The 23,887-nt window shown below is 41.8% G+C and overlaps 1 protein-coding gene and 1 pseudogene across 11 annotated transcripts in view; one reads left to right on the forward strand and one right to left on the reverse strand.

Moving 5' to 3' along the window:
* ENOX1 (ecto-NOX disulfide-thiol exchanger 1) overlaps positions 1–23,887 on the forward strand; it is a 557,584-nt gene that overhangs the window by 238,277 nt on the left and 295,420 nt on the right. The gene's annotated exons all lie outside the window — the stretch shown is intronic.
* LOC123597912 lies at positions 10,541–11,482 on the reverse strand (annotated as a pseudogene).

A 23,887-nucleotide genomic window follows, 5' to 3' on the forward strand; every position in this document is an offset into this window, starting at 1 on the left:
GCAATCTTCACAACAGTTGTGTGGAAGCATTATTTTTTTTTTCACGTTCAGACGTAAAGTACAGAGTTTAAGTTCCTTGCTCGAGGTCACACAGCTAATAAGTATTGGAGCTGGGGATCAGATACCTCGGATAAGGAAAATGGCACAAAAGTACAGATAGTTGAATGAACTATTGAGTAATGTCAGTAGGCTTCCCATTTACATCCGTGGGCCCCAAAGCTGTGTGTTTTGCTAATGCCGGGGCAGGGTTTCCAACATGTGGGGCCAGAGAATACGGTGTTGTGGGGGCCGACCTGTGCATTGGAGGGCGTGGAGCAACATCGCTAACTTCTAGCCACCAGATGCCAATGGCAGCCCCCAACCCACGTTGTCACAACCAAAATTGTCTCTGGAGGACAACATTGTTGCCACTTTCGAAGGGCCGGCCTTAGAAGGCCACCTAAGGCTTCGGCTTGAGCAGCACCCATTCCTACCATCACCATCTGTGAATATTACAGCAGCATCACCTTCAGTATCTGTGAGAAGATCTACCTTAGATGCATGTACCATCCTTGGCAATGGCACCTTTGTCTTTACCCTTTAGGAGTTAGGGCATGAGGTAGGTAACAGGTTTTTTAGTTCTATGTTTTCCTCTATGTTTTTTTGTCCCCCTTCTGTTCTACAAGAGAAAGAAGACAAAAACATTACCCCCCCGAAAATGCCAAGAATCTGTCCAAAGAAATCACTCCCTGACCCTGGAAGAGGAAAAAGGTGATATTTAGGAGTGAGGCCATAGATGAAGGGTGTCATCGCGGTGACAAGAGTGCAATCCACTGGTTGCAGCAACACTAACGAGGCTGAGTCTTGAGGACACAAGCCTGTGTCCTGGGCCCAACGGGAAGTGGGAAGAGGACCCAGTGGATGGTTCCATACCCTTCTCCTATGTTTCCTTAGAATCTCCACGTACTGAGGGCCCAGAGTCCGTGATGGAGTCATAAAACAGAAAGGGTATGTTGGACAGGAGGGCGTGTTTTGTTTTAAAATAGGAAAACCTAGTGTCGGCGTTTGGAGAGCAAATTCAGCTCTTGCGGTTTGAAAATCACCGATAAAAATTCCCAGATGCGTGCCGCATTAAAACCAGATCTCACTGGTTTTTAAAGCTGGAGTGTGAGCTCCAGTGCTCACGCTTTTGGAACTTTACGTGACTGGACTGTCATTTAGTTGCGCTCTTTACCATTCTGGCACTGGTACCCTAGACTACTTAAAATGGGTGCTCAAGGCCTCGATAACAATGAAGATTCCTAAGTACTGCAGAAAAGGTTGCAAGGAGTATAGTCTGGTTTAAAGTTATTTAGGTAAGCCCCCCAGAGACGGTTGAGTTTAATGAGGCCAACTCTCTCTATATTTAATTCATTAAAGAGTGATATTAATGCATGAGAGAATAGCCTGTTATGGATTTGTATGCTTTAGGACTGGGAAGACTGTTTTAGTTTTTGTTTTTGTTTTTGTTTTATCCTAGGTTAATTTTAAAAATCAATTCACTGGGGCGCCTGGGTGGCGCAGTCAGTTAAGCGTCCGACTTCAGCCAGGTCACGATCTCGCGGTCCGTGAGTTCGAGCCCCGCGTCAGGCTCTGGGCTGATGGCTCAGAGCCTGGAGCCTGTTTCCGATTCTGTGTCTCCCTCTCTCTCTGCCCCTCCCCCGTTCATGCTCTGTCTCTCTCTGTCCCAAAAATAAATAAACGTTAAAAAAATTTTTTTAAATAAGATAAAATAAAAAAAAATAAAAATCAATTCATTAGCGTAGATAATCCTGATTGAAGAAAATCCAGATTTACGAAATAAACTGGTCCATGAGTTTTTACTATTATAAATATGTTCTTAACCTCATAAAAAAAAAAAAGGCTGATTAAATAATACTTCTAATTCATTTAGGATCATGCCATGCAGATTTCCACTGATTCATCTGAGAGGCAGTAGGGATGAAGAGGAAAAAACAAACAAACAAAACAAAACTAAGGTGGCTGGGATTCAACCTGATTGAGCATTGCTCAATCTTATTTACTCACTGGGAACAAATCTTTTACTAGGCGCTTTAGGATTTACAGTTTTCTTTGCTTTCAAGAATTGTATATTCTGGAGTTAAATAAATTAAGACATGTCCATTAAAAAGAGGGGTACCTGGGGCGCCTGGGTGGCTCAGTCGGTTGGGCGGCTGACTTCGGCTCAGGTCATGATCTCGCGGTCTGTGAGTTCGAGCCCCGCGTCGGGCTCTGTGCTGACAGCTCAGAGCCTGGAGCCTGTTTCGGATTCTGTGTCTCCCTCTCTCTGACCCTCCCCCATTCATGCTCTGTCGCTCTCTATCTCAAAAATAAATAAACGTTAAAAAAAAAAGAGGGGTACCTGGGTGGCTCAGTCTGTTAAACACCTGACTCTTAATCTTAGCTCAGGTCATGATCTCACAGTTCATGGGTTTGAGCCCCGCGTTGGGCTCCATACTGACAGTGCAGAGCCTGCTTGGGATTCTCTCCCTCTCCCTCTCTCTCTCTCTCTCTCTCTCTCTCTCTCTCTCTGCCCCTACTCCACTTGTGCTCTCTCTCACTCTCTCTCAAAATAAACAAACTTAAAAAAAAAAAAAGACCAATATACTTTTGATAAAAATCCTGCTATAAAACAGCATTTCCCAAACATTTTGGTCTCAAGACTTCTTAAAACTTAGTGAGGATTCCAAAAAGCTTTTATTCATGTGGTTTATATCTGTCAGTATTTACTATGTTAGAAACTATGTAGAAATTTTTAATATGTTTATGTACTGATCCATTTAAAAACAACAAATACATTATGTGTTAACATGAATAACACGCTCTTTGGAAAATGTATTTCTTAAAAAAATAGTAGTTAAAAGGTAAGTGTTCTTTTATATTTTTGCAAATCTCTTTAGTATCTTACTTGACTGGGTTAGGAGAAGACATTTGGATTCTTATACCTGCTTTGCTATTCAGTGTGTTCTGATATGTTTCAATTGAAGAATAAAAAGACTCCAGCTCCACAAATATATATGTCACTATAAAGAGAGGAGTATTTTAATAGCCTTTTTGGATAATTATGGATTTGATTCTTTGCAGTGCACCAAACTCAAAACCTACCTGGATTCTTTTTAAGGCTACAATAGTTTTACCCACCATTGCTTTTTTAAAAAATTTTTTTAAATGTTTATTTATTTTTGAGAGAGAGAGAGAGAGAGAGCGTGAGTGGGAGGGGGCAGAGAGAGAGAGAGAGAGAGAGACTCAGAATCTGAAGCAGGCTCCAGGCTCTGAGCTGTCAGCGCAGAGCCCAATGTGGGACTCGAACCCAAGAACTGTGAGATCATGACCTGAGCTGAAGTCGGACGCTTAACCAACTGAGCCACCCAGATGCCCCAACCCACCATTGCTTTTGATTCACCAGTGCAAATGTCAACATGGTGAAAAAGGCAAGTAACATTTTAATATTATTATGAAAATAGATTTGACTTCCCAGACCCAAAGAAAGGATCTCAGGGACACATAAAAGTCTGAAGTCTCTACTTTAAGAATTGGTGTTGGGGCGCCTGGGTGGCGCAGTCGGTTAAGCGTCCGACTTCAGCCAGGTCACGATCTCGCGGTCCGTGAGTTCGAGCCCCGCGTCGGGCTCTGGGCTGATGGCTCAGAGCCTGGAGCCTGTTTCCGATTCTGTGTCTCCCTCTCTCTCTGCCCCTCCCCCGTTCATGCTCTGTCTCTCTCTGTCCCCAAAAAAATAAATAAACGTTGAAAAAAAAAAAAATTTAAAAAAAAAAAAAAAAAAAGAATTGGTGTTAAGGAAGACCATTTTTAATTGCTGAAAAAAGTCCACAGTATATTGTTCAGTAATAAAGGGACAGAAATGCCCCATGTTTTAAATAAAAATACAGTCAATAGGAAAACCTGAAAGTGTATATCAAACTGTTAAACAATGGTCATATCTCAGGATAGAAGAATTATGGGTAATTCATTTTCTTCTTTTTGTTTATTTCATAGAATCTCCTACAGAAAGTAATTTGTAAGGGAACAAAGTTATTCTTTTAGTGTTTAACATCTTGAAGTCAAATGTTTTGAAGATTTAAGCAAAATACAAAACCTCCTATGGTCCTATTACTCTAATAATACTATTTTTTAAAGCATTTTATTGTGGTGTAAGAACACGTAACATAGATCTACCCTCTCAAATTTTTAAGTGCACAATACAGCATTGTTGACTACGACCACAATATTGTACAACAGATCTCTAGAGCTGATTTGTTTTTATTTTATGTTCGTCTTAGCTTTTATTTATTTGCATTTACATTTTGAATAGCGTTTTTCACAGAGTGGTAGAAAATTCACTTTCCCTCTTACTCCTGTATGCGGACAAGAAACTTTCATCATAATTATCTATAAAGTATTAGCATTCTAATTACTGGTACAAATTTTGGCTCCTATGGAGATGAACTGGCTAATCTCAATGGTATCCAATGATATTAGTTAATGTAATTTCTTCCTAAAAGGAAGTAACAGTGTTTTGCCATTAACTAGGTTTAAAGAAATGTAGTCATTACATTACGACTCTAATAATTTCAGATCCTAAATTATGCTAATTTGATTTTAATCATTTAGCAAGCTTCTGTTTATTCCTAAAGGTTTAAAAATAGCCAAATATACTTTAATGTAGGCAGTTTTGTTTAATGTGATCGTCCCTGTAACTGTACTCTTAACTTTCAGTCATTCTCAATGTGGTTTATTCCACATACAATTCAGGGCTAATATGGAAAGATAACGGTTTTCAGATTCTGGCGTTGCATTATGTCTACACAGGACGGATTTCTGCTGGTTGGCATTCAGCTACAACCCTTTGCTAAGCCATATAATTTTCATTTCTTAGCATCACTTGTATGACGAGCTCTAGACGAGGGCACTTTAACACAGGTAGACTCTGCAGGGTCACTCCCAGGTGGCTTCCTATCAGAAGTGATAAGGAAGAAATAATTGAATGGCAGCACCTTTCCTTTGTTCAGCTTTAGTTCTTTTGGAGAAATTTTGCTCTTTCTGTCTATCACAGAGTAAATCCCCTAGACATCTTGTCTACTCTGATTACGTACTTTAGTTCTTCACAATATCTATGTCAAGCTTGTTACCTCCATTGAAACAGGTGATTTATGAAAGTTGATGGGTATTGTTTGAGATACTGTGAACACAGGATACTTTGTTTAGTTATTTCCTGCCTGCTCCAAGGTAGCCTTTGCTCACATGCCACTTGAAATATTAGATAAATATTAAAACATAACACGCACACAGGAGAGTCACCCTAGCTTTAATAATTGATTCAGAGGGATCCTGAGTCAGAGGCATTGTTGGCATCTAAACTCAGAGTGTTCCAGGTTGGACAACTTAGTGCGACAGCCACATTAATGGTTAGGTTGGGGGCACCAGGATGGCTCAGTTGGTTAAGCGTCTGACTCTTGATTGCATCTCAGCTCATGATCTCATGGTTTCTGGGATCGAGCCCCGCATAATAGTGCGGAAACTGCTTGGGATTTTTCTCTCTCCCTCTCTCTCTGCTCCCCTCTCCATTCACACACGTGTGTGCATGCTCTCTCTCTCTCTCTCTCTCCCCAAATAAATAAATGAACTTTAAAAAAAAAAAGATATTTTCTCTAAGTGGAAGATAGACTTTGTGTTTTGAGATTAAATGGCTTGGCAGACTTCTAGCACAATGAAAGAAAAATAACATATAGCTAGGTGCATCTTGATGAAATTTCAGAACTCCTAGGATAAGGAAAAAATTTCTGTTTGAAAAAAAAAAACAAAAAAAAACAAATGACCTAAGAAAGAGAATTATGTTAGCAGACTCATACCAATTTTGGAATTTCATATTAAAATAACAATGAAGAAAGTTTTATCCAAGAGAATGGTAATGTCATTGTTGGTGAATATGGGAAATAGATATTCTCATGTACGTACTTGAAGTGAAATTATAGTAATTTAGTTCAGTCCTTTTGGAAGATAGTTTGGCAGCATATGTTACTGTTTAAAATACACATTCCATTTGATCCAGCAGTTCTAGGTTATCTATAGGAAGACAATAGGCCTATGTATAGGATGGGCTTGTACTAGGGTATACACTGTGCAAAAGGTAGCACTGGACAGAGACAGGGCAATGAATGTGACCTCATCATTATGTCATCATCTTCTGTACCACTTGCATGACTGGAATAATTTTGTTAAGTGCCCAAGAATTAAGGAGAGTGGCTCCCGAAATGTGTCAGAGGCTACATCAAAAAAAAAAAAAAACAAAAAAAAAAAAAACAAAACAAAAAAAAAAAAAAACAAAGGAGATTAAGCCTGATCTGTTTTGCTAGGAAAGAAATTCATATGATCAGCAGAGTAAAGGTTGAGTTGAGTCTTCCTTCTCCAAATTCAGGTGAATCAAAACACTCCGCTTTGAGCTGAAATCAAGCTTAGAAAGTTTCAACCCCAAAGGAAGCCCTTTTGGAAAATTATGACAGAATGAAAATTGGATTATAATGGAAGTCTATCAACTCTATAATTTTATGGTTTTCCAAATAGTGTATCATCTCACTTTGCATTGTGTTTCCCTAATTAGATGTTTGAAATATGGAAAACAATATTTAGAAGAAAGCAGAGACATAGACTTTATGAGATTCAAATAGAATAAACAGAAAAGATAAATTCAGGTGTCTTTATATCTTAATCATACAAATAATAATCCTGGTGTAGAAAGTTACCTGGCTCTCTTATTGCTTTCTATCACTCAGATTCTTTATCACATACGTAATGTCAGTTTTCTTCTTCTTGCAAAAGGCATCAGGCTACATTCAGTAACAGAAGATGAAACAAAAAATATGTTGTTCCTAGATTTCTTCTCAGCTGGGCTGAAATTACCTATGTAATAAGGTCTACTTGCATAAAAGGATTTAGAGATGGGAGTCCCAAAATCAAAATAAAAAATACCAAGCAACTTCTCCTTTCCTTAAGTAGGATGCAGTAGAATTTTTAGAGGAGAAAAAGTCCATAACTGGGAGCTTATGGGGAGAAATATGGAATTGAATATAAATAGTTTCATGGTCATGAAGTGACAAGAGTTGCCTCTGGCATTGTGACATCATGACTGTGAAGCCCACAGCAGGAAGTCTGGCACATAATACCCAACAAATCTTGGCTAATAGGATTTAAATTATTAATTAATTTCAGCAACTTCTATTGAATGTCTGTATGTGTCCATCCAGCACTGTGTGTAGCACTCAGGTGTGGGTCTTTGGGAGGGGAGGGGAGCCAAGGTTGAGGGAGGCTGCCTTGCTGTGCCATTTTCCAAGGGCAAATAACTATTCCACACAAAGAAGTAAAGTAAGCTGTGCTGTGACTGCATGATTTGCGCCATAAGACTTTGAACTGGTACCCGTGGACCGTGGTATCTTTAATCTGGTGTAAACAGGGAGGTGGAAAGAAATTGTATATTCATATAAATTTCTTTCAGCCTATAAAAGAACGTTAAATCCAAAACGTTCTGCTAACCACACTGCTTTTCTTCTTTTTCTTGGCCTTCTAGTTCAGAGAACATTAAAATCTTATGTTTTCTCAATATTTTAGAAAACTATGCCTTTCTATTATTACAGAGCCTGAAAAGCTCATTTGAAAACTTTTGTGCTTTTTAAAATTTTTCATCCTCGTTTTTTAAAGACAGAATAAAGAATGAAAATAATGGGTAAGAGACAAAGGCTTTCAAGTGCAAGATGTAGAGGTTTTAATTAAAGGATGATGAAAAAGTGACTAGTCCTCCAAGTCTTTAATAAAGCTAGTTAATTCTCCACTAATGCTGTAGGAATTATGCTCTAGTGAGCTGGGACATTTTATTCATAATCGGGCAACATTATGTGCTTTTAATTAACAGTCGTACTTTCATTTGTTGGCCACTATTGAACGAAAAGCGATACCAAATAGTATCCTGCATCGTTTTGTAATCCTCCTCAGAAAGCCTACATAGACAGCCTTGTTTGCTAAGAATTGCACGGGTCAAACCGAGGCACCATCTCTCTTCTCTAGGAGTAGACCCTCCAAAATAAATTATGGACGGGTTAAGAGGACACCAACCAACTCAAGGAATTAAAAATATACAGTATTTAGCAACCCCCTGATTGAGAGAAAGTAATTTATAAATCATACATCTATCATAAAGGATTAATACCCAGAATATACAAAGAACTCCTACAGCTCAACAGCAACAGTAAGAAACAAACAACCCAAAACTTCAAAAATGGGCGAAGGACTTGAGTAGACCTTTCTCCGGAAAAGACATGCAAATGGCCAACAGGTATGTGAAAGATGCTCAATATCACTATTCATGAGAGAAATGCAAATCAAAGCCAAATGAACTACATCCTCACACCCCTTAGGATGACTACTATCCAAAAAACAGAAAATGACAAGTATTGGTGAGGATGGGGAGGAATTGGAACACTTGTTCACTGCTGGTAGGAATACAAAATGATGCAGCTGCTATGGAAAACAGCATGGCAGATGCTCAAAAAAAGTAAAAATAGAATTACCATATGATCCAGCAATTCTATGTCTGGGTACGTGTCCAAAAGAATTTAAAGCAGGGTCTCAAAGAGATATTTGTACACTCATTTTCACAGCAGCGTGATTCAAAATAGCCAAAAGGCAGAAGCAACCCAGTTGTCCAGTTGATGGGCAAATGTGTAAACAAAACGTGGTATATACATACAAATGCGGTATCATTCAGCCTTAAAAAGGAAGGAAGTTCTGACACCGAGCTACATGCTACAACGCGGATGAACCTCGAGGACATTATGCTAAGTGAAATAAGCCAGTCACAAAAAAGACAAATACTGTGGGATTCCATCTGTCTGAGATACCTAGATCGTCGACTTCACAGAAACAGAAGGTACAATAGTGGTTTCCAGGGACTAGAGATGGGAGAAATGGGGAGTTGTTCTCTAATAGGTACAAAGTTTTAGTTTTGCAAAATGAGAAGAGTTTTGGAGATAGAGGATGGTGATGGTTGCACAACAATGTGAATGCCCCTGAACTATACACTCGAAAATGGTTAAGACAGTAAATTTCATGTGTATTTTACCGCAATTAAATTTTTTAAATATGTCAATGTACGTTGACATTAAGTGTAAAAGGGTAGTTGATGAAATGAGGGCTTTGAGAACAAAATCAAATTTTTCCCTTTCTTTCCTTCCTAGTATTGATCAGACGCCTTCTAAGAGTCTGTATGATTCTTAACACTGGGGATACTGGGTTAAAAACACAGTTACAGTTCAGAACTCGTGTGGCTGAATATCTCAGGAGAACAGAACCAGATAGTAAACATATCAACGAAAGTGTATATAATTGAATTTCAGGTGGTCATATTATGAAAAAAATAAATAAATCAGGGTAAAGATAGAGCAATGGAAGCACCATTTTTTAAATTCTTTAAAATGTTTTATTTATGTTTGAGAGAGAGAGAGAGCACACGCACACACAAGTAGGGTAGGGGCAGAGAGGGGGACAGAGGATCGGAAGTGGGATCTATGCTGACAGCAGCAAGGCCGATGCGGGGCACGAGCTCACAAACCGTGAGATCATGCATGACCTAAGCTGAAGTTGGACGCTCAACCTACTGAACCACCCAGGCGCCCCTGGAAGGACCGTTTTAAATAGGGTGGTTAGGTAAGACCTCTATGAAGAGATGACATTCAAACAGAAACCTGAATGAAAAGAACGATTGTATCCATGCAGATATATGTGTGTGTGGGGCGGGGGGGGGGGGGGGGGGTAGTATTCCAGGTAGAGGACCCAAGATGGACAAACTGGAATGTGCTTGATGTGCCTGAACAGCAAGCAATCCAGGAAGCTGGAGCGGAGTGAGCTGAGCCCGGGGGAAGAAAAGTGGCCATTCTTTCGTGGCTGTGACAGGACTCAGGCTGAATAGGACGTGAGGAGAGCAAATGTGTCAGGAACGAATCCAAAGATTTGACCTCAACACCTAGGTGAACGGTGGAATCTTCTGTCCACCGAGATGGGGGCACTGAGTGAAATACATGTCAAGGGTGGGGAACAAGAGGTTGGAGCCTGATTGTTCAGCAAGAGCCCTAGACAAATGTGCTCGTCAACGAAAGCAGCCAGAGAATGTGAGCAGTTTGGCAGGTGATGAGTTTGAAGGATCCCTGTGAGGACTGTAGGGATAGGAACAGAAACCTGATCACAGTTGGATTTGTGACAAGACAAGGAGTTAGAAAGAAGGCTTGCAGTTAACTAAAGGGGTCTGAAGGCCGGGACAGCCTTTTTTTGTTGTTGCTTAACCAATTTTAATAACATAACGTAAAGCCCCTACACTTGATAGAATAGTTATGCAAAATACATAGATGAATACTCTCTTCTGTTAAAAACATAAAATAAATAAGCAAGACAGGTGAAAATAGGCAAGTTTCCATTCAATACATGAAAAATTTAAAAAGAGAAAGTTTTGCTTTCCATGTCATTTGAAGAAGGGAAATTGTCGTTTTAAACGATATTCAAGTTTATTAAACACATTTTAAAAAAGTATTATAAAATGTTTAACTGTCATCAGCTTCGAGGTTTATGTTGCTCCCGAATTTTGCGTATAACTGAACTTTCAAATCTGCTAACGCCCCCTGAGTTGATTCCACTCTGGCTTCTAGGGGATCAATTTCTTCTTGCAAATTTTTCTTTGCTTCTTCTAACATTTCCTGTGTTTCTTCTTGAGAATGGCTAATGAAAACATCCCAATTTGATAGGGTATCATTAAGCAATCATCATCCGCAAGCATGATGTCCTTACAAGCATCTCCTAAGTTTTGGAGTTGTTTCTTTTTTACTTCTATTTCCTCTTTCAGCTCTGTGATTCTACTTGCATTCCGTGCCAATTTGTTTATCTTTTGTTGATCTTCAAAAGTAACATTGACAACTTCCACAGCCATCTTCTTTATGGTGGCCGCCATCTTGGCTTTTTGTTTTTGTTTTTGTGTGAAAATGTCATTTTTACTTAAAGCACAAAAATTGAGACATAACATATACATTTATACATGAAGAAAGAAAACACCAGGAAGTTTACAAAACTATCTGAGTGTCTCAGATAGTTTCTAGAGATTTATACTGTGGCTGTGGCCATGGAGGATGGAAAGTAAGAGACAGATTCCATAGGTCCTATGAAGAAAGAAAGGAGACGGTTTACTTGGCTAGAACCTCTGCCTTAAGAACAGTAATGGATTTTTTTTTTTTAAGTTAAGGGTAGTATCTTCTGATTATGCTGATGATAGTCACACCAGGGGCATTGGTTGATGACTGGTGCTTGATGGTTAGATTTACCTTCTCTGGAGCCAGAATGATGCCTCAAAGATCAAATCATTCTGTTATCATCTACTGTGGGGGACCTCAGAGGCTACTGGTATCTGAGAGGGGATGCTGAAGGGACAGGGTGCCTGGTCACGTCCATCAGGGCAACTCTGTATTTATCTAAAGATGATGCTTCATTGAAAGATATTGCTTGGGGCGCCTGGGTGGCGCAGTCGGTTAAGCGTCCGACTTCAGCCAGGTCACGATCTCGCGGTCCGGGAGTTCGAGCCCCGCGTCGGGCTCTGGGCTGATGGCTCGGAGCCTGGAGCCTGTTTCCGACTTTGTGTCTCCCTCTCTCTCTGCCCCTCCCCCGTTCATGCTCTGTCTCTCTCTGTCCCAAAAATAAATAAACGTTAAAAAAAAAAAAAAAAAAAAAAAAAAAAGAAAGATATTGCTTGAAGAGCGCCTGGGTGGCTCAGTCGGTTGAGCAACTGACTTCGGCTCAGGTCACGATCTCACAGTTTGTGAGTTCGAGCCCCGCGTCAGGCTCTGTGCTGACAGCTCAGGGCCTGGAGCCTGCTTCGGATTCTGTGTCTCCCTCTCTCTCTGCCCCTCCCCTACTCATGCTCTGTCTCAGTCTCAGAAATAGATAAACCTTAAATTGTTTTTTAAAAGATATTGCTTGAAAATAGTTTAGCTTCTAAAAGAGGGTTAGAAAGTCACCAGTCGTGTTCACCACCCCTGTTCATAGGATGAGAATACAGACTGTGACAAAATGAGTGATTTGACTTCTTCAGATACTCTCTTCACTCTTGTCGTTCTTGCTCTTGTTTTTTTCCTGTTCTCATTTCCACTTTTACAGCTGCTGTGGATTCTCAAAGGAATTCTATCCAGGGAGCTCCTAGCCTAGTAGAGGAGTTAGGCTTACCACCAGACTCTGCAGTGGTTAGGGCAGATATTATCAACCATCATTTGAAAAATAAGAACCTGGGTTTCCTTAGAATTAGACCCCATTCCCGAGAAATGCACCCAGGGTGGGGCCAAGGAACTTGGGCTTGTAATATGTACCTCAGATGGCTCTGTTGCAGGGAGTCCTGAGGCCACATTATGAGAATAACCAAACTCAATTCTTTGGTGGAGGAATAAACCTAGCAGTGGGTGGGTGAGGAGTTACTGAACTTTGCGGATAGAAGACAGAGATCAAAATGACTCACCTGAGGATGCCCCATAACTATGATGTGTTTAAGACCCAAATTCTATGTTCTTTCCATAAAACAATTGCTTCCCAAATTCAGGTCCACAGAACAGTGACTTTCCGTACCGGCTTTTTTCTGTGATCCTTAAGAAATGAGGACAAGGTGGGGTAGTGTTGTGCTTTATCAAGAATCTCCATTTGGGGCGCCTGGGTGGCTCAGTCAGTTAAGCATCCGACTTCAGGTCAGATCATGATCTCACGGTTCCTGGGTTCGAGCCCTGTGTTGGGCTCTGTGCTGACAACTCGGGACCTGGAACCTGCCTTGGATTCTGTGTCTCCCTCTCTCCTTGCCCCTCCCCCGCTTGTACTCTGTCCCTCTCTCTCTCTCTCTCAAAAATACATAATAAACATTAAAAAAAAGAATCTCCATTTATTTTGGGATTCTGTCCTTCCAAAAGTCTTTTGCATTAAAATATCTCTTCTTAAAAATTTTTTCAATGTGTACATAAAATATCCCTTCTCTTATGACATGATGGTAATTGTATATAGTTTTTTGGGGTTTTTTTTACTGGCATGAAATCCACAAATCTGGATACCTATGCGCTAAAGTCCAGTGTGCCTACCTGAACAGAAAGCATGAGACCAACAGTGGAACAGTGCCCTTCAAGCCCTCATGCCCTGTCCGGGGTGCCAGCAGGATCTGCAGGACGCGAATTGAAAACCACTAATGTGGTGGAAATTATGGCAGACACGGGGTTGCAAGACCTACATTCTGATCTTACACTTCATCATTAATTAGCCATGTGACTTGAGCAGATCACTTCATTTATCTGGGCCTATATCGTCATCAAAGATTCTACATGCTTAAGGGTAAACTTCTGTATTTTGAAATAAGAGAATTATGAAAAAGGACTAGGGATTATTTGCCTTCCTTACGAGTAATTCATCAACCATATTTGTATGAAGCGACTAATACGCTTTTTTTTTTTATTCAGCCTAGTACACAAAAAACTCATTAAGCTAACACTAACTAGCTCACCCAGAGTGAGATTTCATTCGAAACAATTGCTATTCCCTAGTAATCTAGATCTCTGCGGTTTAGGGGTGAAAATACTGAATTATCTGAATCTAGTTAGTGCAAGGCTCATTTTTTTTTCAATTTCCCTATTTCTAAATAGTTTTCCCTCATACGTCACACTGAGAGGTATATGTCAACGAGCAGCAATCTCTAGACCCATCTTGACGTCCACGGTTGTGCTCAAATACTCTGCTCTCCAGATCGTCAGATACTTAGGATTTGATGCCGCTGATGATTCCATACAGTCAGTCTCTGTGCTCTCTCTCGTAAATACTTCAGTGCCACATCAGCTTTCAAACTTACGTTATCATTTGGGGGCAGCCCTCTTTGCGTTTGTAGCATTTATTTTTTTTCTCATATTCAACAAGCATGGTGTGACTTTCACTGTCATCCCAACAGTGGCTAAGGCCTTGAGGACACAGTCCCAGACTCAGGGAGCTCCTAGCCTCGTAGAGGAGTTAGGCTTACAAAGGAACCCTTACAACGCAGTATAAATGTGGTAGTGGAAAGTGTATGTTTTCAGCCTTTCTACTCAAACTCCTGTTCACGTTTGCTCCAAACAATGGCTTTTTAGGGCAAAGTACCTTCTGGTGCGGGCCGGACCTACAGGTCACAGGTGTACTTAGCCCCCCCTTGGTAACCTGCAGAGTCTGCTTAGGGCTTCCCTGTTCATTCATCCTTCCTTTTTAGGGGGCCGGGGCATGAGAGTGCCTTCTAGGGCTCAGGAACAAAGCCCTCCTCCGGCACCAAACAATTTAATTTGTGTTCAAGCTGTATAGGGCTAAGAGAAACTTTCCAGCCTCCCTCGTGGGGTGAGGAGAATCGCAGGTGTCCTGGGGAAGAGAAGTTGGGCACAGTCACCCCCACCCCCCAATTGGGATTTGGAGCACTGGCCCCAGGTCAGTTGTTAAGCAAAGTGAGATGAGCCTCTGGCGGCAGTCTCTGGACGATCGGACTGCTTCTCTGCAAAGCTGGTATAGTCCTCCACACTGTGCCTCATCTCGTCAGGTTAGGAGGCAAATATGCCTCCTAAGGGTGGATATCACGCTGTTCTAAAATCGATGGCAAATGTCTCATTTTTCAGTTGCTCATGTCGGTAAAACATTAGAGTTTATCAGCTTGTGTCTTTCAGAATGTACCTATCAAACATGGAATTTCGTTGTTCTCTTAGAGGAAAAAAGCCTGTTTCCAGACAGTGTGCCTGTACTAGTCAGTGTGCTTCCTGCAAAAGGTGGAGACAAAAGTCAGCTCCAAAGGAAAGAGTGGACCAGAGCATGCTATTCTGGGGTTCGCGTCGAAAATAGTGACATGTTCTCATGTTTCCCTTTGCTAAGGAAAAATGTCTCTGGCAAAGCGTATATGCATGGCCAAATTCCTAGAAGTTTATACACAAGAGTTTCCTTCCCTCCTATCCTCCTCTCTCTCTCCTTCCTTCCCTCCTTCCCATTCAGCGAGCTATTGTTTCTATCGCTGGATATCAATGAGGGGCGACAGAGTGAAGGAGTGGGTTCTTCTGAAGGAGACCCACCTTCTCTCCGCGTCTGCCAGCCTGGGTAATTCCAGACAGCCAAATCATCTGAGTAGTTATGTTTTTCTACAGTGAGACACTTGACATCAAACTCTGTTTTTAGAAGCAGCATCGGATAGGTATAATTTGAAGCCTTATGGCGAATCTCTACATCCCTCTTTTGCTTCCTCTCTAACACCATCCACCAAGCATTGGCTTCCATTCTCGTGAACAAGGACATGAGAGTTTTTGGACTCACAGTGGGGTGTGAGTCCTAATTCCAGCACATACTAGCTCTGTGTCCTTGGGCAATCTAGCCTCACTTCCTTCATCTGTGAAAAGGAAGGTAGTCAAACCTATCACAGGGTTGTAGAAAATAAATAAGGTAACCAGTAAGCTGGTTTTCCCTCCCTTTCCCTTCCCTGGGAGGATTATAAGTGAGAGAAAGGGAGTGACTGCATTCTTTCTAAGGTGTGGCTAATAGGTTCAGCCTTTATATTTTAACTCTCTGAATTTATATCACGTGTTATTTTTTTTTGTTTGTTTTTTTGTTTTAAGTAGGGAAGATCCGTTGAATTTAGAAATGATGCCAAAACCCTCTGCAGATAGATAATAAAGGGGAGAAAATGTAGGTTTCCGAATTGGAGAAAGTCATTTAATTTTGACTCAAGTTCAGATATTGTGATGGTATCTTATAACGTGTCTGTGAAAAGAAATATGGTAGTTTAGAATTCTTATGCTAGATCTTTAAAACTAAATCTCTAGGGGCACCTGGGTGGCTCAGTCAGTTGAGCATCCGACTTCGGCTCAGGTCATGATCTCGCGGTTTGTGGGTTTGAGCCCCACGTCAGGCTCCGTGCTGACAGCTCAGAGCCTGCTTTCGATTCTGTGTCTCCCTCTCTGCCCCTCCCCAACTTGTGCTCTGTCTCACTCTGTCTCTCAAAAATAAATAAAATGTTAAGAAAAGAATTAAAAAAAAACAAAAAAAACTAAATCTCTAAAGAATGGGTACATGCAGTTACACACAGTTGGAGATGATCTTTGGGAAAGCATGAAACTCTGCCATGTTATATGTGTTATATGTTATATATATGTTATAGCTGTGCCCTTCACCTTTACATGTGGTCCATTGTCATTGTTCATCTTCTAAGGTGTTTGCTAAAGCAGTTGGCCATTTGGGGCTCCTCTGGGGTGATTCTCACAACTCTGCTTTCGCCAGGTCAGATTTTTCCTTTATTATCCAATACAAAAATGCCACACTGAAGAGTTTTCACAGCTTAAAATATTTATTAGCTGTCTTAGCTTAATAAATTGTTGGGTGTTTGTTTATTTGTTTGTTTTGTTTTGTTTTGTTTTGATCCTGATGTCTGAAGAGGAAGAGAGTTCATGAAAGCATTGCCTTTAATTTTTTTTTTTTTTTCAACATTTATTTATTTTTGGGACAGAGAGAGACAGAGCATGAACGGGGGAGGGGCAGAGAGAGAGGGAGACACAGAATCGGAAACAGGCTCCAGGCTCTGAGCCATCAGCCCAGAGCCCGACGCGGGGCTCGAACTCACGGACCGCGAGATCGTGACCTGGCTGAAGTCGGACGCTTAACCGACTGCGCCACCCAGGCGCCCCAAGGATTGCCTTTAAAGAGTGACAGTTGGTGCCCTGGGTAAACCTGCTGCTATGATTACTTGGTTCCTGACACAGAGCCTGCTTCGTCCCTGCCTTTTCTTTGACCCTGGCCCTGGCCTCTTCCTGCCCACAGAGCATTCTGCTTGCTGTCATTTCTTTGACCTAAAAAGCCCCATGAAAGGCAAGATGATGTCTTACAATTTTAGGCCCCACCCAGCTAGTTTCTTACACATAGGAGATAAGTCAGTATTTGTTAGAAATTATTTTAGTCTGCGTAAGCTGCTGTAGTACAAATACCGTAACATTGGCTGGCTTATGAACAACCTCACCGTTCTGGAGGCTGGACAGCCCAAGATCAAGGCACTGGCAAATTCTGTGTGTAGTGAGGGCCCATTCTCTATTGTCTTTTCACTGTAACCTCCCATGGCAGAGGAGCAATGGATCTTCCTTTGATGAGGGCACTAATCTCACTCATGAGAGCCTTGCCTTTCGTGACCCAGTCACCTCGCAGAGGCCCCACCTCTTAATACCATCACATTGAGCATCAGGTTTCAACTTAACAAATTTTGGAGAGGCACGAACATTCAGACCATAGCAGTGGTGTCATAGAACTTTTAAGAACTTAAATAAACTGTAATTGTGAAATTCTGTAAACAAAACAAAACAAAAAACAACTGCCTTTTACTTTAGGTAACTTGCTAGTAAGATAATTGGAACATTAAGATACCGTGTATGTGCAGGGTGACCATTGTATTTAAAAGAATATAAAAAATAACCAGAGACAATACCAGTGAAGAACCTTCCAGCGAAGGTTGCTGGGGAGTGGCTCTAGAAGTTGTTCTGACCTACTACAGGAGAATTAGTAAAAGGTGGGTATTGTCCAGGGTCATTGTGATGAAATCAGATCACTAAGCTAGGGGAGCAGTCAGTAATTAGGCACCGTCACATTTCTAAACTAGACTTCGTTTATTTGTTCAATTATTCAGTGAACTTTTTAAAAAAGCATTTACCATGGGCTAAGGGCTCTGCAGGGTTTTGAGAACACAAAGATGAATTAGGTCCCTGTTCATTCAGGAAGCTCATAGCCCAGTGGGGAGGCAGACACATGAGTAGGCACTCAAAAAGGCAGTGCAAACGTTCAGGGATGGCGATATTGTGCATATGACTGGGGACCTAGGAGGAATACTGGATCCATTCCTCTAGTCTAAGTCAAGGGCATGGAGAGAAAAGGTGGCTTATACAGAAGACAAGGGCATTGAGTATGAGTGTGGGACTGCCAAGTGGATGGGTTATGGCACAAGTCAGATCATAGGGGGTGAAGGATTCCTTGGACTTCTGTCCTTGGTTCTGTTTCCTTTTGCTGACTACCTACCTCCTCTCCCTAAGGCCTGCTCCAAGGATCTGCTTTGTGGTCTGGGGTCTCCTGGTCCTTGTTTTCCTAGGCCCAGTTTGTCTGGCTGCCAGCCAAGTGCCCAGGATAGGCTTTCTGCCAGGTGCAGTGGGAAAATGGAGATGAATTTATGATGGTCTCAGAGCTCGATGGTGGGAGATCCTGGAGAGTGTGTGCAAACAGGTACTGGGAGCAGCTGGAGCTGAGACAAGTACAGAGACAGGAAATGGGAAGAAATGGCCAAAGTCGTGGCCAATCAGGCTATACAGAAAGTTGAAGTTTTGTTCTTAGGCCAGAGAATCTGTTCCTTATTAGTAGGCAGGTACGTTTTTTTTTTTAATTGGCGTATGATTAATGAAGCGCTGTAGGCTAATGGGTTAGAGGTGATATATAGGATAGGTGGTTAGATTGGGAGAAGCACACACATGTGTTAAGTAATGTTACCTAATTTATTTTACTCTGTCACTTGTCTTCGTGTGCATGAATAGGCATCATGGGGTGCCTGGGTGGCTCAGTAGGTTGAGCGTCCCACTCGATTTTGGTTCAGGTAATTATCTCATGGTTTGTGAGATCAAGACCCCATGTTGGGCTCTGCTGAAACAGTATGAAGCCTGCTTGGGATTCTCTCTCTCTCTCTCTCTCTCTCTCTCTCTCTTTGCTCCTCCGCACCCCTCTCGAAATAAATAAGTAAACTTAAAAAAAAAATGCATCTCAGTTGTCCAGACAATACCTTTCAGGGAAACTTTAACACAAAAGTTCCTAACTTATAGGAATCACATGGTTATTTGCATATATGGAACTGGGACCCAGATTTTTGTGTTCTCCACCCATGTTCTCTTCAGACCCCCAGTCATTCATATTCAGTGGAAAGGAAATAAGATTTGGTACAGATTCTTTTTTTATTATTATTATTTTTAATGTTTTATTTTTGAGAGAGAGACAGTATGAGCGGGGGAGGAGCAGAGAGAGAGGGAGACACACAGAATCTGGAGAAGGTTCCAGGCTCTGAGCTGTCCGTACAGAGCCTGACATGGGGCTCAAACCCACGAACTGTAAGATCATGACCTGAGCCAAAATCAGACGCTTAACTGACTGAGCCACCCAGGCGCCCCTGATTTGTCACAGATTCTTGACTTCAGTAAGGGGGAGTTTTTCCGTGTACTACCTAGAATAAGTAATCTCAATCTTAAATTTAATAAAAAAGATGTTAAAATGAATATTTCATTTGATTATGTTTTCTGTAATTTACTTTTAAATTCTTGAGTGTAGAAACTGTAGGGTGTGTGTATCACATGTGAATTAATCTGTATCTCAGAGATAGCAAGCTAATATCTGCAGCACCTAATTGAGAATATTCAGTACAGGGTGTTTAGTATTTGAAAGATTAATGAGATGATTACGATAAATGCTTCAGTGATCTTTGTTTCGGATCAGCAAGGGGTATTCAGAATTGTTATTTCCCACAATGGTGGAAATGAATGGGGTTCAGGATTTGTGGATTCTATACCGTTGTGTGAGCAAGATGTTAAAAATCTAGGTAGCCAAGTATTGGGAACCCTTTTGAAGATAACAAAAACTGAAATAACGGAGAAGAACTTCTCAGGGAGCTGGTTGCCTAACTGTTTTTTGTGCCTGCTCACTCATATGTGCAGAATGTGTGTTGGTGTGTGTGGGAGAATTGGGTACCAAGGTCATGGGAGAGGAGACCTTCAGGTCTCCCCTACTAGAAGGAACCTAGTATCAGTGAATGATCAGATTAGCTTAGATCAGTTCTCACAATGCATTTCCTGAGAATGAACTGAATCCTGAGAATGAACTGAATGAAAGGAGGGGATGGGCATTTAAAGAAGAGGAAAACTTATTCATATGATTGATGAGTTCTCCTTGGTGAGGAATGCATTCTTTCCGTTGGTTTTATTTGGAGATGCTCTCTCCAATCACACATAAGGCTTCCTGGCTTGTCCCATAGGATCCAGTTTGAAGGGAAATAATATTGCATTCATTGACCAGCAGGCACAGCAGAGGTAATTGGCCCAAACCTACATCCATGGCAGGGGGCACGCACTCCTGAATTTTTGGTCAAAACATTGACCGGATCTTATTTCGTAAAATATGGGTTTCATAGAACTGCATGTTTCACATGAAGCTTGTAGGGCATTTGCCTTAAATCACCAGGCCAAAAGCTTCCTAAACCTATTTTCCACCATGAAATATAATTGTGAGGTGCGCCGTAGTCTGCTTTATCTGAAGCACGTTGTTTACTTTTGCGGCGTAATCTGAGCACTCCATCACTGAATTAACATAATGGGTTTAGCCTGCTCTCCTCTCAGGGTATTGTTTAGAAGGAAAAATTAATATGGTCTATTTCTACTAATCACAAATCCCGTTTTGCATTTTTTTGATATACTTTCTTTGATGTGAGGGAAAAAGTCGAAATCTCTTTTAAAGGCAGAAAAATGCCAGGGAGTCTGTTTAGCATGTACACAATCTGAAGAATGTAAGCTACACAAGATGAGGAGGTTAATATTCCATGTTTGGGGCTGCTTTGCTTATTTGAGGAATTTCATTATAACTCCAGTGGCTTTCTGGGCATGTAAGAAATTCTTGCCCTAAGACCATAGAACATTTTGCACCTCTCCTGTTTGATTTCCTAGGCCACTTAGAGACAAGTTAGATACAAACACCAGCTAGACTTTTCTCGATTGCAGGAGCTGAAGAACCAAAGTCTCGCAGCTTCCCCATTGTTCTTTATGTTCTTCTTGTGTGAGAGAATTTTGTTTTCTCCAGATGGCTTCGGCGGTCATTGCAGAGCAGGGAAACTTGATCCTTCTTCAGTAGCCAGGAGAGCAGAGCTCTCAAAATTTCTCGCTTCTGCCAGCTGGAGAGGAAAGGACTGAACTCACAAGCCAAGCTTCACTTCCCCCATCTGCTTACACGTGTATAGCACCAAAGCCAACACCCTTTAATGTGTGCACCTCCCTTTATGCATCAGGAGTGTCCCTGAAAACCTGTGTCTAATTCACATTTTCATAGATCAATAGAAGATTTCCCACTGACTTAAATTGTAATTTCAGAGCATTTTATCTGAAATTTGGATGGCTCTCCAGTTGGCAGAGGCTTTCACTTTCTGCCCTCCAGACTTTCTGTCCAGAAATTAATGATATGTAAATGAACACAGGGGTTTGGAAACCTTTGGTAAATTCTGTTACAAAGCAAATAACCATTCCTTGCTTTGAATGCAACCTTTCATTTATGCTGCAAGCATCTATAGAGCTCCTTCTCGCCCCTGGACACCTGGAGCAGAAGATAAATAAGTCCCAGTGTGTGTCCTCAGGGGCTCTACGGTCTCCTGTGGAAGGTAGGAGCAGATCTGTGGGTATAGCTCAGTGTAATTAATGCCATGAGGCCAGTGAGCTCTGGGCCCTGGGAACGGAGAAGAGGGGAGCCTACCTCATCCTGGACACCCAGAAATGGCCTCTAGGTTTGCCAGATGAGGCGGGATTAGCCACGTGCAGGCGGGGTGGTGGGCATGTTAGCAGAGAGAGCAGAGCACGTGAAGACACGGGGATACGGAGCAGGAGGGCATCTTGAAGGAACTGTAAGCTGGGGCATGAAGCTCAGATCTAAGGGGCCTGCAGGTGTTCTCCCAGTGCTTCTCACGACAACCCCAAACCTTTGTTGGAAGCTGCAGGTCTGTGTTGGAAGCACAGTGTGGTCGTTGACACATGGGCTCAAGCCAGACAGCCTAAGGTCACATCTTGGGACCCTTGAGGCAAAAACCTCTAGCGTCTCTGTGCCTAAGTTTCTTCATTTATAACAGAAGTATCATAATATTATCTAGCACGTAAGGCTGTGGTGAGAATTTAATCATCCATCAATAGGGCCTTACAGGTAGCAAATGCTACATAAGTGTTTGTTAAGTGAGAAATGTGAGGGGCGCCTGGGTGGCTCAGTCAGTTAAGTATCCCACTCTTGATTTTGGCTCGGGTCATGATCTCATGGTTCGTGGGATCGAGCCCCGACGCTGGGCTCCACACTGATAGCACAGAACCTGCTTGGGATTCTCTCTCCCCCCCTCCCCCCTCTCTCTCAAAATAAATAAATAAACTTAAAAAAAAAAAAAAAAACCTGTGAAACCAGGAGGGCCAGAGCTGCGACTTGTTCATAAAAGATATTCAAGTGATGGATAAGAAAAAAACCCCAGGAGTGTTCCTAATGAAAAACTAAGCCTCCAAAGTTTAGAGATAGAAGAAAAGACTTAGATTAGCAGTTTTCTGAGTCTCCTGTGAATAGGAAACACCTAGGGAGCTTATTAAAATGCGGATTCTTGGACCCACCTTCCAAGAGTCTAATTCATGGCTCTTGGCTGAGATTCAGGAATACGCATTTTTAAAATTACCCATAGCGATTTTCATGCAGCCGGTCCCAGAATCTTTTTGAGGCATCTCCTGAGCCGTGGCCCTTTTAGGGCATGTGATTCACCGGAACTAAGAAGACCCTGTGTTCCGCTATTCCACTCCTGGTTGTATGGCCTTGGACAAGTCAATGAATGCTCTGAGCCTCTATTTCTTTGAGAATAATATCATTGCACTGCTGTGAGGATGACATAAGATGCGTATCTACACCACTTGTTAAGTCATCTTATTACTGGCACTGAGGGTGCCTCAACTCACATCAGGGCAGATGGGAAGTCTGCTCTCCAGGTTATTTTAACGATTAGGGAGGGATGTGGCCAAACCTGGACCTCTGGCCACTTTCCTCCGTGGAAACCACCTGTTTCTTCTATGGCGTCTTGATTGATTATCCAGCTAATAGTCTGGTGCTCAGACATAGGTAAGGAGAGTTTACTACTTTATGAAGTAAACAGTCCCAGTTATTAGACGGCTGTGGTTGTAAGAAAGTTCTACAGATTAAGCCCAAAGGAGCCCGCTGGTAGATTTTGCTATATCATTGTAGACAACCGGGAGTGGAGGGGTTAATTAGAAAAGGCCATCCGGCTCGAGTGGGGCCAGAACCCAAAACTCGGGTGGGGAGAGCTCAAGGAGGGTTGGCTGGTGGAGGGGGCTGGTGCCACGTCAGGCATTGATCCCTCCCAGCTGTTTAAGTTAATACTCTGAACCGATGGCATTTGGCCATGGCTACAAGTTCATGTGCCAAAATGAAAAGAAAAGAGGATTTAAAAAACAAAAGGATAGGAGAGACATTTCCTAATTTATTAAGATAAAGATGTGTTTGGTACTAGATACCAACATTTTCGTGAAATATAGTTGCCTCCCGTTTGGGAATGTACCTACTGGGACTCACCATCGTGAAACAAAGTATTTAAGACTAAAAACAAACAAACCCTCAATTGGAAATTAGGATATGTAACACTGGTTTGAATCATAGTTCATTCTACTTGAATTTTAAAAGAATCCAGTATGAAAAAGAGCTGAAATCCAAAATTGCCTCTTCGTCTTCAGAGGTGAATATGAAGTGGATGTTGTTGCCCTGTCTTAACCCACAAGGATAAAAGCTAAGTATGACTCCTCCCCTCACTGCCTGGTGAGATATAGATGCACACACAGATGTGCGTATAAGTGTGTGTGAATATAAACAAGCATTGCGGGGGGGCGTGGGTGGCTCAGTCGGTTAAGCATCCGACTTCAGCTCAGGTCATGATCTCACACTCCGTGAGTTCGAGCCCCGCGTCGGGCTCTGTGCTGACCGCTCAGAGCCTGGAGCCTGATTCAGATTCTGTGTCTCCCCCTCTCTCTGCCCC

The sequence above is a fragment of the Leopardus geoffroyi genome, chromosome A1 (assembly GCF_018350155.1).
Source record: "Leopardus geoffroyi isolate Oge1 chromosome A1, O.geoffroyi_Oge1_pat1.0, whole genome shotgun sequence".
Taxonomy (NCBI): Eukaryota; Metazoa; Chordata; class Mammalia; order Carnivora; family Felidae; genus Leopardus; species Leopardus geoffroyi.